The sequence below is a fragment of the Haemaphysalis longicornis genome, unplaced genomic scaffold, assembly GCF_048455015.1.
Source record: "Haemaphysalis longicornis isolate Haplotype H1 unplaced genomic scaffold, Haemaphysalis longicornis Haplotype H1 scaffold_2, whole genome shotgun sequence".
Classification (NCBI taxonomy): Eukaryota; Metazoa; Arthropoda; class Arachnida; order Ixodida; family Ixodidae; genus Haemaphysalis; species Haemaphysalis longicornis.
Window position 1 is genome coordinate 193,521,881 of NW_027526295.1, and position 13,186 is coordinate 193,535,066.

Genomic DNA, 13,186 nt, shown 5'->3' on the forward strand with positions numbered 1-13,186 from the left:
TTCTAGCGCTGGCCGCGAGCGCCATTTCTTTGACAATCTCAAACATCGGTTGCCTTGGCAACAAGGCCCAAACCGCTTAGAAGTCAGTTACGGTTCCGTGATCCCGGTTCAGCTCGGGGCTCCACCTCGCGACATGTGGGCACTGCAGGCGTATCATTCATTCCCATTGGGAAGTGCGAGATGCGTTTGGCATTACAGGAGGCGATGGTGTGTGTGTTGTGGACGCCTTTGTTTCGCGATGAAATGCGCCGCTGTGCTTCTGCGAGTGGATAGTGCTTCCCATGGTCTGGATTATCTTTCTCGAGCGACGTACGACTCAACCTCGCATGGGGTATGTGCAGTGTGCGTGGCTAAAAGCCATCGGCTTGTGCGCCAGAGTTAAGTGACTTGCTGTTCGTCCCCGCAAAGCGCGCGCGAGGTGAGTACCGAATTTACGACGGGCAGGAGGCAACCCATCCTCTGCCAATCGTGGTTCAGACTTTCAACGCATGTTGTGACGTTGTGTTCGTTAGAAACGCATCTCTGGATTGTTTTGAAGTTGAATAAAATGTATGCGTCAAACCCTGGAATTCGGCTCAGGGCGTTCTCTGCGATTGCACGAAAGAAGTGCCACGGGGCTTCAACGCTTTCTTTATGGAACGTACTCAGGTAACAGAATATCAATGTCGTGTTATGGCCGTGTTGCATTCAATACAAACGGTTAAGCGTTTGTTTTACACTTGTTTCGTTTGTCGTAAAATGCCCAAGCACTCCGGCCCTCCGCTGGCAGATAAGCCGGTGAGCCGACGCTGAGCAGACGACTCGTCTCTTTGCCGGAAGTACGTGAAAAAGCCGCCCAATAGCAGGGTGTCTAGCTCATGACGAACATCTGGGAATCGATGATGTAGACATGTGAAGATGGCGGCGTCCAAAAACACGAAGGAAAGGGTGAGAAAAAAACGACAAATTTTGTAACAAAAGTGTGAGCTTTCCGCTGCGCGTAAAAGAGTAATACTTGGCACAGAGGACGTTGACGACCCAATCTAGCGGTTGCGCTAGTTCATTTAGTGTGCTCAAAATGCCTTTCAGGGCCCCTTTAATATGCGTGCGTCGAAATCTCGAACAAATGGACGTTTTCGCTTTACGCCTCCATCAGAAAAGCGTCCGCCGCGGCCGAGAACCGAACGCGCTTCCTTGGGCTCAACAGCACAGCGTCATATATTCAGCTGCGCCACCGCGGCGGGTGGTGGTGGTGAAAAACGTTCTTTACTGAGCTCAAGGAGTAGGGAAAGGGGTGTGGCCAGCCTCCTTCGTCCAGGAGACCGCGGGCCTGCGCTGCATCCGTGGCTCGTTGCACCAGCGCGAGTTGACGCTCCGGCGCCGAGCTGGTCAGCGCAGACTCCCACTGCTCAGGGGACGGGGATGGGATGGGGTGAGGGTGGTGGGGACAGGAGTATACTAGGTGGTAAGTTGAGAGTGGGATGTCACACTGTGGGCAATTGTAGGTGAACAGAGATGGGGAGATGTGGGACAGGATGGTGTGGTTGTAGTATGTCTCGGTTTGCAGTGGCCGGTAGATATACGCTTGATGGTTGGAAAGAGTGTGATGAGGAGGTGGGTATATCCTTCTTGTGTTTGTGTAATGAGAGAGAATGGAGCTGTATGTGAGGTCGAGTGGGGTCAGTGCCTGTGGGACAGGTGGGGCTTGTCCTGTTCTTCCTGGCCTTGCTGTTGGGAGTGCCCGGTTGAGGAGGTCGCGGGCTACGGCGTGGGCCGCCTCATTCCCTGCAAGGCCGGTGTGGCCTGGTGTCCAGATGATAGAGATGTCGATGTCTTCGGGGAGGTGTTGTAGGATCTGGATGGCTTGAGGGGGTGCGAGGCCGGCTTGGTATAGGCGGCAGGCTTGTTGGGAATCCGATATGATGGTCAAGTAGGGTTTTTGTTGGTGGGTAGTGGTGGCGTGAGCGATGGCTAGCGCTTCGGCCGTTGCTACAGGTAGGTACCGATAGGAGGCTGCAGTTGCTAATTTACCAGTTGAGTCGAGGACTACCAGGGTTGTGCGCTTGTGGTCTGTAGATCGAGCAATGTCTGTGTACCGTGTGTGAGGGTCTGAGCTGTGTCGTTTTTCAAGGAGCCTCACCCTGGCCTCTCGACGTCCCCGGTTGTAGGTAGGATGCATGTGTTTTGGAACAGGATGGACCTTGAGGCGTTGACGGATGGTGAGAGGAATACGTTGCGGTGCTTGCTGTGAACAAGGGGTAGTGCGTCCGATGTCCTGGAGAACTTTTCTTTCTGCTGGTGTCAATATGAGTCTCTGGAGGTGTGATGCGCGCTGTGATTCCAACAGTTCACTTAAGGTATTATGCAGGCCGAGTTTGAGGAGACGATCGTTAGATGTGTAGGTTGGGAGGCCGAGGGCTGCTTTGTAAGCTTTTCTGATGTCAACAAACTGGACCGCGGTGGGAAATTGTTTTTTAAATAATAATAATGTTTATTTCACTGCACTGAATACACATTCGGGCCAGTCCAAAGCAAAAAATCTTGTGGGGCCTTTTGCTAACCTGTTCCGTTGCCGCTTTTCATGGTGGTGGTAGTAGTCATCGTCGTCGGCGTTCATTAGCATCGTGATGCACTACTTCGCTTCGCCTCTCTTAGACGGCAGCGCCACCTAAATGGAGCAGGTTATTGGAAGGATATATGGCGCGTTCATACATCTTCTAGCGTTTCAGCTCATAGCGCAGTGGGTAAAGCGTCTATCCCATCTCGTTGCGGCGACGGAGACCACGGCTCGAATCCTGGCGCCGCCGCGTCAACGGAGCTTTTTCTGGCGATGTCATTTCCGTGACGGTCAGATCTTGGTCGACACCGGAATAAAACACTTTCGTGTTAAAAGTGGCCACCAGGCATGGGATGCACGTAGTGTTTTCGGCACCTTGTACGCTGCCAAGCCTTTGTACCAAAACTTAAAAGCGAAAACAAACCCAGTCCATACGCGAGGGTACTCTGCCGAAAGACTGGAAAATAAACAAAGTAGCCCCTGTTTTCAAATCCGGCAAGCGCTCCGACCCAACCAATTATCGCCCGATCTCACTTACATGTATTGCCTGTAAACTTTTGGAACATATCATATATTCGCACATAGCTAACCACCTCGAAAGAAATTCTTTTTTCTTCAGCAATCAGCATGGCTTCCGTCCAGGCCTGTCATGTGAAACTCAACTTTTTGAATTCACCACAGACCTTCACCTAAACTTAGATTCTTCATTCCAGACAGACGTCATTTACTTAGATTTTTCAAAGGCCTTTGACTGCGTACCTCATAAACGACTAGTGTCCAAACTTTCGTGTCTTCATCTCGACCCGCTAATCCTATCATGGATCACCTGTTTCCTAACAGATCGCGTTCAGTTCACTTGTGTTGGTGATCGCTGCTCAGAAACTACCAAAGTAATATCCGGGGTTCCTCAGGGATCAGTACTCGGTCCACTTCTTTTCCTTATATTTATAAACGACCTCCCAACTGGCATTTCATCTCCAATCCGTCTTTTTGCCGATGATTGTGTAATTTACCGCCGTGTCACAAGCACCGACGACCAATCCGTCCTCCAAAAGGACTTAACCTTAATTGCCAAATGGTGCTCACGCTGGATGATGAGTCTAAATGTTAGTAAATGTAAGTTCATGCATGTGACCCGGAAGCGCTCCATAACTACATTCCCATACTGCTTAGGCACAGTTAATCTATCTGAGGTCCATAGCTACCGCTACCTTGGCGTTACCATCACTAACAAACTAAACTGGTCTAACCACATTCTAAAATTAACCGCCGATGCCTCGAAGTCCCTGAACTACCTTAGAAGATCGTTATACCTGTCCCCTCCATCGATCCGTAAAATAGCATATGAGACCTTCGTCCGCACCAAACTGGAATATGCCTCCTCCATTTGGAACCCGCACCAAACGTACCTGGCTGATATACTAGAAGCTGTCCAAAACCGCGCTACCCGTTTCATCTCATCCAAATATGGCCACTCTACCAGTGTCACCCACTTAAAAGCATCTGTCGGACTGCCACTCTTAGCATCAAGACGTAAAATCTCACTACTCTGCCTATTCCATAAATTGTATTATAACTTCCCTGACCTTCGTTCTACGCTCTTATTTCCACCCGTGCGCTCATCACATCGCCTCTTCAATTCTATGAGCATTCAGAGACTTCACGGTTCTACCAACGCTTTCAACAAATCTTTCCTTCCCGTAGCAATAGAACAATGGAACTCCCTACCAGAATCTGTCGTTGCCGAGCATAACCCTTCGAAATTCCGTGAGTTACTAAGCTCCTATATCCTTAATTAACCTACAATATTCTGTTTCTCGTTCTTTTTCTACGCGTAATTTTAGCGTCATTTCCAACTGCTTTTTCCTCTGGTTGCTTCTTTTCATGTCTGAAAAATGTAATTACTCCCCCTGCGTCCCGATGACGGCAAGGCTCCTTCTTCAGAGGTGACACGGCTTACATTGCAACGCCGCCTTGCAACCCTTCGCCGCTGCCGGCCTTCCACGAACCCCGCCCTGCGGAACGCAGCTCGTGTGTTTACACAGACTGGGGAGTCCCTTGCGAGCCATTGCGGCTCCGTGGGGTTCGCTGTAAAGGCACTTCCTCCAGTTCGCCCCTTTCTCGAAGATGGCAGTTCCGGCAGGGTCAGCTTTTTGGTCTGCCGCCCCGCATTGTTCGGAGACGGGGGCTGCGTTCCTTGACCTGTCTGCGGTCGTCGTTCTTTCCCTGCCTTGTCCTCCCGGGAATATTTTGGGGTACTGAGCGCAAAGAGTGGGGAACTCTACTCCGAGTGCTTCGCCCATTGTTGCATGCTCCTTGGGGCAAAGGGATTAGCCGGCCCACTGACGCCAAAAGCTTGTGACCGTGTGAGCGTACTCAGGCCGGCGGGCCGGCGCCCTTCTGGCTGCTCGTTCATAGGGCATTGGCACGCGTTTCAAATGCCATACGGTTGACGCCCTCAGTCAGTTCATTGCTCTTTCTAGCTTTTTTTTTTTTTTTTTTTGGCGGACTAAGGAAACTTTGACTTCTTAAAATTGGTCACCTCTCTCCCTCCCCCTTCTCTCTTTTCATTTCTTTTTTCATGCCTGTTCGTCTTCCCTTTCTTTACACGAATGTATGTCGGAATTGTTTATGTTTTATTGTCTTAATTCTTGCTATGTGTGTGCTATTGTTTTGCCCCCCCCCCCTTTTTATTCTTTTCATGCCTGTAGGTCTTCACTTTACACGAATGTATGTCGGAATTGTTCCTGTACTACTGTCTGTATTCTTGCTATGTGTGTACTATGATTTCGCCCCCCCCTTATGTAATACCCCGCAAGGGGCCTTTAAGGGTACAATAAATGATGATGATGATGATAAAAGAGCATGTGTACAACCTGCCATGTCACAAAATTCAAGAAGTGCACTACATGCATGTTATCTACCGCATACCGCTGAAGTGCGATAACGTGTATATAAGGCAGACGGGACGGTGTCTCAATGTTCCTCTAAAAGAACCGGATACATCTTTCACGTCAGGCGGAGGGACAATTTGCCTGTCCATTGCCGATGGTGGGGCTGCACCCCGCTCTTTGATAAAACTGAGATTATTTGTAGACGAAGCACAAAGTGCGAGGGGGAGCTGGTAGAAGCTTATCAAATACGAAAGCACAGTCATACCGAGTGCGTGAGTGCAGCCTCACTAACGATATCAGGCAAACAGGCCGCTTATTTGGTAGAGTGTTGATAATGAAATGCGTCAGAAGCAGCCATAATACTTTATTTCTTACGGCACATGCCCTGACGTTGTTTTTCCTTCGCAATGTCATTAATCAAACTGTTGGTCCCAGCGTGTGTTTTGTTCTGCTCCCTCCTTGTGTACCGGTCTTTGAGGATGGGTTCCGTCTTTCGTCGTTACCATTGTGAAAACCGTTTCAGAACCCCCTTCGAATCCCCCCTTCCAATGCGGGCTTTTGTTGGCATAGTCGCGGAGCAAGGAAATCCGAGGAACGAAGAGGCATCCTCCTTGAGAATCTTATCTCGAGATGGCATCAGACCAAAAAGCCGGTGGGACGAGTTGGCCTCTGACGAGTTCTCCGGTGACAAGTACAAGTGATTAGTGGTCTGGTGCCTCCGCCTTCACACCTGAGTCACCCTGTTTATTTTTTGTTTTGTTTTGTTTTTCCTTCGTCCCAGCGGCGGAGGGGTGGGGGAGCGGGGGATCTCCCGCGCGCATGTGGTGGGTTTTTGGGCTGACATCGGGAATCAAAAGGAAAGGGGCCAATGGGGTCAACGCAGCCGTTTATCTGAGGTTCGGTAGGCGGATCGGGACATCCTGTTGTTAAGAAAACGAAGCCTGCAGCTAGGGGCAGTCTCTTTGAAGCCGCACGTCTTCATCACGCTAGGGGGACCCGCTGTGACAGGCTTCAGGATCCAGTTCGCGTCGACGTCGCGAGTCACAAGGCTGTACAGACTTCACATCCTGGGCCCCACAAAGCGTAAGCGTCTTCCCATGCCTTCATATTAACTGTATTTTTTTAATGTTTAACCGAACTTTGAGCACGTGTGGCTCTCTCGACATTCGGCGACTTCGGCAATCGTGCACACGCACGGGTGGACCACCCTGTTAAAATAATAACTATTGTCGCACCTCTTGTCTTGCGCGAGCTAGCAAGAAAGGAGTCGTGACATGGGGTTTAGTGTGCTGCACATGGACTATGAAGCGCACCGCAGTGGAGGATTCCGGATTAACTTCAACCCCTTGAGGATTTTTAACGAGCGCCAAAATATCGACACACAGGCGTTTTCGCTTTTCGCCTCCATCAGAAAAGCAGCCAGCGTGGCCGGGGTCGAACCCGCGTCCTTGGGCCCAGCAGCGCTACGCCGTATAGCCACTGAGCCACCGCGGCAGGTCACGAGGAAAGTCAGGTTTCTGCAAAGAAAAATTATAGTGAAAAACTCGATGCACGAACAATATAAAAAGCTCAGCTGCCTGGTTCCGCAGGACACGGACGTTCTGATAAAATGTTCAGACATCCCAGTGGAATCGGTCTGCACATTTCAGGAGCGTAAAGCTTACATGAAGCATTGAAATTCTTTGAAGATGCAAAAGGAAGGTTCCTACAAGCAGTCAAAATGACCATGAGAACACAACACAAACTGTTGCACACATAGTTGGTAAATCTAGTTTTTAGTTGTTTGCCCGCAGCAGGTGCAGCGTGCGTAGTGTGAAAGATAGGGGGAGAAAGCGGCTGCTGTGGTTTCCGGGGTCAACTTGAAAACAAACGCTTATCTTGCGGCAACTTGTCAGTTTCCGCAAGTTAGGAGGCAGGACCGCGATAACGAGCTCCTGGGTCAGAAACACCACGGGTGAATTGCACGTGGGTCTTGTGTGTTGTTCATTCACTTAGCGTCTCGACAAAAGAAGCTTGTTGAAGGTCTGTTGTCCCTTTGTGCGACCGCAACGACGACCGGTGGCTTCAAGATGGAAATATACTGAGGTGGGGAATAATAATATTAATATAGTAATAATGAGAATAGCCACAATAATATTAATACTAATGAAACAACCACAATAATATTCATATATTGTAATACAACACCGTTAGGAGCCAATGGTCACGCAATAACGTTTGTTACGCTTGCATGGACACAGATGGAATTGCTGAACAGGGCTGAAAAAGATACCGGGCTTTTCAAGGGGCTTTCATTTTGAGTGCATTGTAAACAATATGTTTTTCATAATATAAATCATTCAAGAAATTTACGTCGATTAATGGTACCGCAATATCTAGGCCGTCTGCACAGGAATTTGGCGTGCCAAGTTATAGACTTTGCTGGCATGATGCAATCGTTAGTTTTTAAGCAATTGTAAGTTTCCTGGGGCTATCAAGCGAAATCCGGAATAGCTAAAGTATTTATATGGTGAACTGTGTACACAAAGCCCAAATAGCGGTACATCCCATCTCCAACGTACAAAGTTCAGTAAAGAATATGGTAGCTCGGGGCGCTAAGTATCGCCGAGTTTACTTGAAAGGGTATTTGGGATTTGCCCTCGCAGTGTCAAATACCTGCCGGCGCACTTTAGAGCACTTCATGCCACACCGCCGAGTGGGTATTTGGGATTCCGCCACCGCGTTAAATACGCAGCACCTCACCTAGAATACTTCATGCCGCAATGCCTGATGTTTTTGAAAGGGTATTCGGGATTTAACAATAACGTCAAGTGTGTGTCAGCCATTTCATACCACTTTATGCCTTGATATCCAAAATACACGCATGCCCTCTGAAATGCGGAACGCATGCAGCACAAGTCCGGCCTTTCGGCTGCGCCAGTCGTGGGGTCTCTACAACAGCAATTACACCGACTGGTTGCTCCAGAAGAACAACAGCAGCAAAAAAAAAAAAAAAAAAAGAAGAAGAAGGACTACAAACCGTCCTTACATTCTTTGAAGAGGGATGACCTGCGAAGCTGGACGCAGTCGACGGAGGGCCAGAAACAACCCACGTTTGTTTGTAATTTTGGATTGAGAATACTTCCTAGCCATTTAGCTGAATGAAACTTGGATGGACTAAAACTTTATTCTGGCGGACAAACGTAGAGCTGTATGTTTCCCTCCCGCATCGTAGGCATCTTACTGTCTGTGTAACACACAACCCAATACGCTAGACCAGTCAAGACACGATACTAGGTCGCATTCGGCTGTTTGACGTGTACGTGTACGCCTCAGTCATCAGTGAGGGCCGGAAACCTATAGCTTCGCGTGCACGCCCCCCTTCCCCCTTCCTCCCTCCACTCCCCGCACGTGATCGCATAAACCGGCAACCGCTTAGGTGCGCGTGCGTAAACGTGAAAGCCACCGTCAAAAAACAATTGTGAAAGAGTGGTCGGCGGTGGCGAAAAGGAACGCCGCGGCGACGCCGAGTAAAGCGGCTTTACTGGAATGAAAACTGGGACATTAGACATATACCACTTCGCAGTAAAAACCATTCGTGTGGTTCCGGATGCGGGCAGCACACTGGCGTTCTTGACTGGCCACGCATGATTTCATTCTTCCCAACTGCTTTCCAATGTGTGCGATACATGCACGAAGCCGCGCGCCTCGGGTCAACGAATTCAGTCTTGTTACCGCAAATAATCTCAATACGCAGTTCTCGGTGTTGTACTTTTCGGTTCCCTTTTGTTTTATCGGTTAGTGTTTCAGTACCTGTTGAGCATCGTAACAATTCCATTACACCATCGCATGTGCGTCAGTGCGGCTTCCCAAAGAAATTCGTAATACTAAAATGGCAGCCGACACTCGCTTTCCCCAACCGACACGCATTCGCGCTTGACGCGTTCTCGACTTGCGTGTATGTGTACGTCAGCTCATGTGGATGGAAAGGGAGCGCTGCAGATAAACAACGAAAAGAAAGAAATGAAAGCGCGCCGGAGTGACAGGTGGAGTTGCGTATACGCACGTGTGATGTGCCTGTCATTTCTTAATACGCGGCGAGCGTCACATGCGCGAGTGTTTTGGAGTTTCGCCTCCCTGAAAAAATATTCTCCACAAGGGCAGTCGCCCCCGCAACCTCGAGTCCGTATTCCATCAACCGGTGAGCAACGGGTGCCGTTTGTCGGTGGCGAGGAATATATGGAACACCGTTATAAATCATCTAAAAATTGTCCGAGTTTGTTAGGTTCAGTCGTGCTTTCCGAACAAGAGTATGGATAATGATTTTGCGGCAGCCTGCCCTGCCAAGATACGTAAAGCAGCCGTTAGTACTCTTTTTTTTTTTCGGTTTTTCAAAAACAGAAGTTTGCGCCTACCTAGATCTAGTGTCATACGAATTTGTCAGTTGTAACCAGTTTTGTTTAAGACGGTTCGGGCGATTGACCGGTTAACCTACCAATTAATTAAATATTGCATTGTTCACGGTTAACCTTTTTAGCCAGTTAATCGGTTCAGCTCACGTGAGGCGAGTAGACTACATATGAAGTACCCCAAAACTCTGCGCAAGCATATTTGAGGGCCTCGCCTTATGTCTTACAGCCACAACCCGTTGTTATTCAACCATGGTTACAACCCCAACCGCATGTAGTGGCAACGAGCACGCGTTAAAGATCCCCAGGTGGTCAACATTAATCCTGAGCCCCCAACTAAGGCGCGCCTCATCGCCTGCTTAGCGTCGGCGCGTTGAACCTCATAATCGAACCATTCATTCAAGTTGCTCGTCGTAGTTTGTTACAGAGTTCCCGTAAGTTGTCAATACAAGGTCGTCTACGGAGAGGGTATACATATGGTTGCAGAAAACGGCTCTAACTCCTGTTTTATCGAAAGTATTCCGAAACAACTTATGTGAGAATAAATTTAAAACTGTTTCTGTTGAAGTTATGTGTATGTGCCTTAATTCGATCAATTTAGTTATCCACAAATACAGTTTTGCTGGTCTTCCATATTCGCATGGAAGAGCTCTAATATTTTATTGGTTTCGTCCCACGAAGAGCATTTTCTCGAAAGTTGGCTTTGGCGCTAAGCTTATTTTTTTCATACTCCTTCACGGACGCGGTACGTAGCTGAGTATGCGTTTAGAAAAAAGTAAAGCAGTTAACCAATGCGAATGCACTGCATGGAATGGCGAAATGGGCACCGCTGAGGTATTTCTGCCTCAGGACCAGTTCTTTCACCTGGTGCCTTCTCTTTCAATTTTATCTGGTTGATTCTTTTGGAGTGCAGCTCTTAAAGGGACCTTGAAGACCAAATATAAGTTTGCTTCAATAAAGAGGACGATTTGTCACGGCACGACCGGTACGAATTTTATTGCAAACTTCAAACAAATAATGGAAATATTAAAGAAAATACGAGAAGCAGCGGCGACTTTCTAACCACCTTCCGTCAACTTTTCTATGACATTTGTGCGATTGGGAACCGTCGACCTAAACAACCGCTCAAGCACATGACTGGGTTACTGCAGTGCAAGGACATCTGGTCCCGTTTAATCACATCACTCGTTAATTGCATCCCGCAGTTAACACACTGATAAAATGTTTTCAATGCTGGTCCATATGACGTCTCTCCAGCCATAAGGCGTTACAGTGGAATGATTTGAAAATTGTTGAAAACCAGCAGCTATGCGCCGTCGCTAAGGAGACTTTTCAGTTCGCGCTGCTCTCGAGTTTCGTATTGTGGATTATCGTAATCGTCAGCCAATTGCTTGCAACGTCAATGAACACCACAATTAGAAATAGGGGAACAGCGCAACACAGACAAAACACAAGAAAAAGAAGACAACCACGAGCGCTGACTTACAACTGCATGTGTAAGTCAGCGCTCGTGGTTGTCACCTTCTTCTTCTTCTGTTTTGTCTGTGTTGCGCTGTTCCCCTATATGTAATCATGCACCAACTCGCCCAAGCCTTAACCCTTGAGAACACAATAAGCTGGGCTGTCCTCTTGCACAACATGAATAGATGTTTAGTTCATGGAGGTAATATGACTTAAGATGTTTATTTTATTTTATTTTATTTTTTTTTGCGCTGTTACCCTTTTGGAAAGACGGAAAAATACTTTTACCGAATGGCACAGCGTTTAGCGCAGTCAGCCTTACCGAAACGGTGAGGCTTATCACATATTCATCGCGTTTCGTCGAATTACTTGCTCTACACGGCGTCTGTATACTAGCACAATGCGGCCCGACAATGGAGCTCGCCGGGAACAGAGAATATGATCCCTATAGCCGGAACTGTCATGCCGCTATAAGAACAGCGAGAATAACCATTCGTCGTATCGGGCCCCTGCGTTGCCCAGGCAGAGCAGCACGGCAGGAGGCCAAGCTGACTTCCGGGCAGTACTTCCGGGGAGTACAAAGCGGCGGGGGTTCCATAGGATCCCGTGTTGACAGCAGCAAAATGGGCTCGGTATTCCTGATGCTTCGCGTCATCGCCTCCAGCCCTTCCCCGCACATTCGATCTCTTGCGGCGATAAACCTGGCACAGGGGGAAAAAAGTTTTGCAGCGCTAAATAAGTTTATAGCCTCGAGGGAACTGCTCGGACGGTGACGGCGTTCTGCCACTCGCAGGTTCACCGACGGTCCTATGAATTTGGATTTGAAGTGAGACCTTCTTGTTTAAACTAATACATTTCGAGAAAGGCACTTTTTAACAACCGCCGATCAAAAAAAAAAAAAAAGAGTAACGCAATCGGCGGTGACCATGCGTAAAAATCAGCGAGGCCGCCGGACCGCGCAGGTTCGTCTGCTGCGGTGCTCATTCGCCGCGCTTTCTTACACCTGTGCACTTATGCGTGCACCTTCATTAAACACTGCTGGTTTGCACTGTCATTAAGAAATACATGGTGCCGCACTGGCTTGCCTTTTTTATTGTATAGTGGCTTAGGCTATGTTCAGACTACCAACGCAAAAGTCATATCGTGATCTATGGACGCAAAAAAAAAAAAAAAAAAAACGGCATGTGGCGCAGTTTTGTTGGCTGAGACGTGAAATTACGTCATTCTTTAAAGTTATTACGACAGTTGCGGCAACAGCCTGAACCCGGCCTTAGTTTCAAATTACAGCGATCGTCATATTAGCGTGAAATCTGTTTCGTGGTTCCGAAAGTGGGGGCCGTAGAGCAAAGCGGTCGGGTAAACTGAGTGGCCGTTCTATTTCCTTGTTTGCGCTCACTTTATCTAATTACGCTCTTTCCTCATCTATTTCCAGTTCTTACTTAATAGGCTAGAATAGGGGTCGGCAACGTTTTCAGTTGGAGGTCCGAGTAGCACGAAGCCGAAACGGCGGATGGCCGGACCGCAAATCGGGTAGGAGGGGGAGGTGGGATTTGACGGTAAAGAGACATTATTCAGCGAATTGCAAATAATATTTGACAATACCTGAGATTCTGGCTGAGTGTCAAGATTCGGGATAACGCAAATGGGCGTTATCAGGTCCCTGTTCTTGGCTCCCGTCTAACCCCATTTGAGGTCAAAATAGGCGTGTCGGCCTTCAAATCGCTAGTGGAAGGGGGAAGGGTGGGGCTTCTGACGACGGGCCCGCGGGCCGTAGGTTGTTGACCCCTGCTCTAGGAGATAACGAATACAGTCAGTGACGATCGTACGTAAATATTTGGGCCGCGCTCTATGTGTGTGGCTGCGTTATGTTATGTAAACATAGAGTCAAGTCAAGGAATACATTTTTT

General features: G+C 48.4%; 1 protein-coding gene across 3 annotated transcripts in view; it reads left to right on the forward strand.

Moving 5' to 3' along the window:
* LOC144169720 (sodium-coupled monocarboxylate transporter 1-like) overlaps nucleotides 1–13,186 on the forward strand; it is a 96,225-nt gene that overhangs the window by 44,223 nt on the left and 38,816 nt on the right. The window lies entirely within an intron of this gene.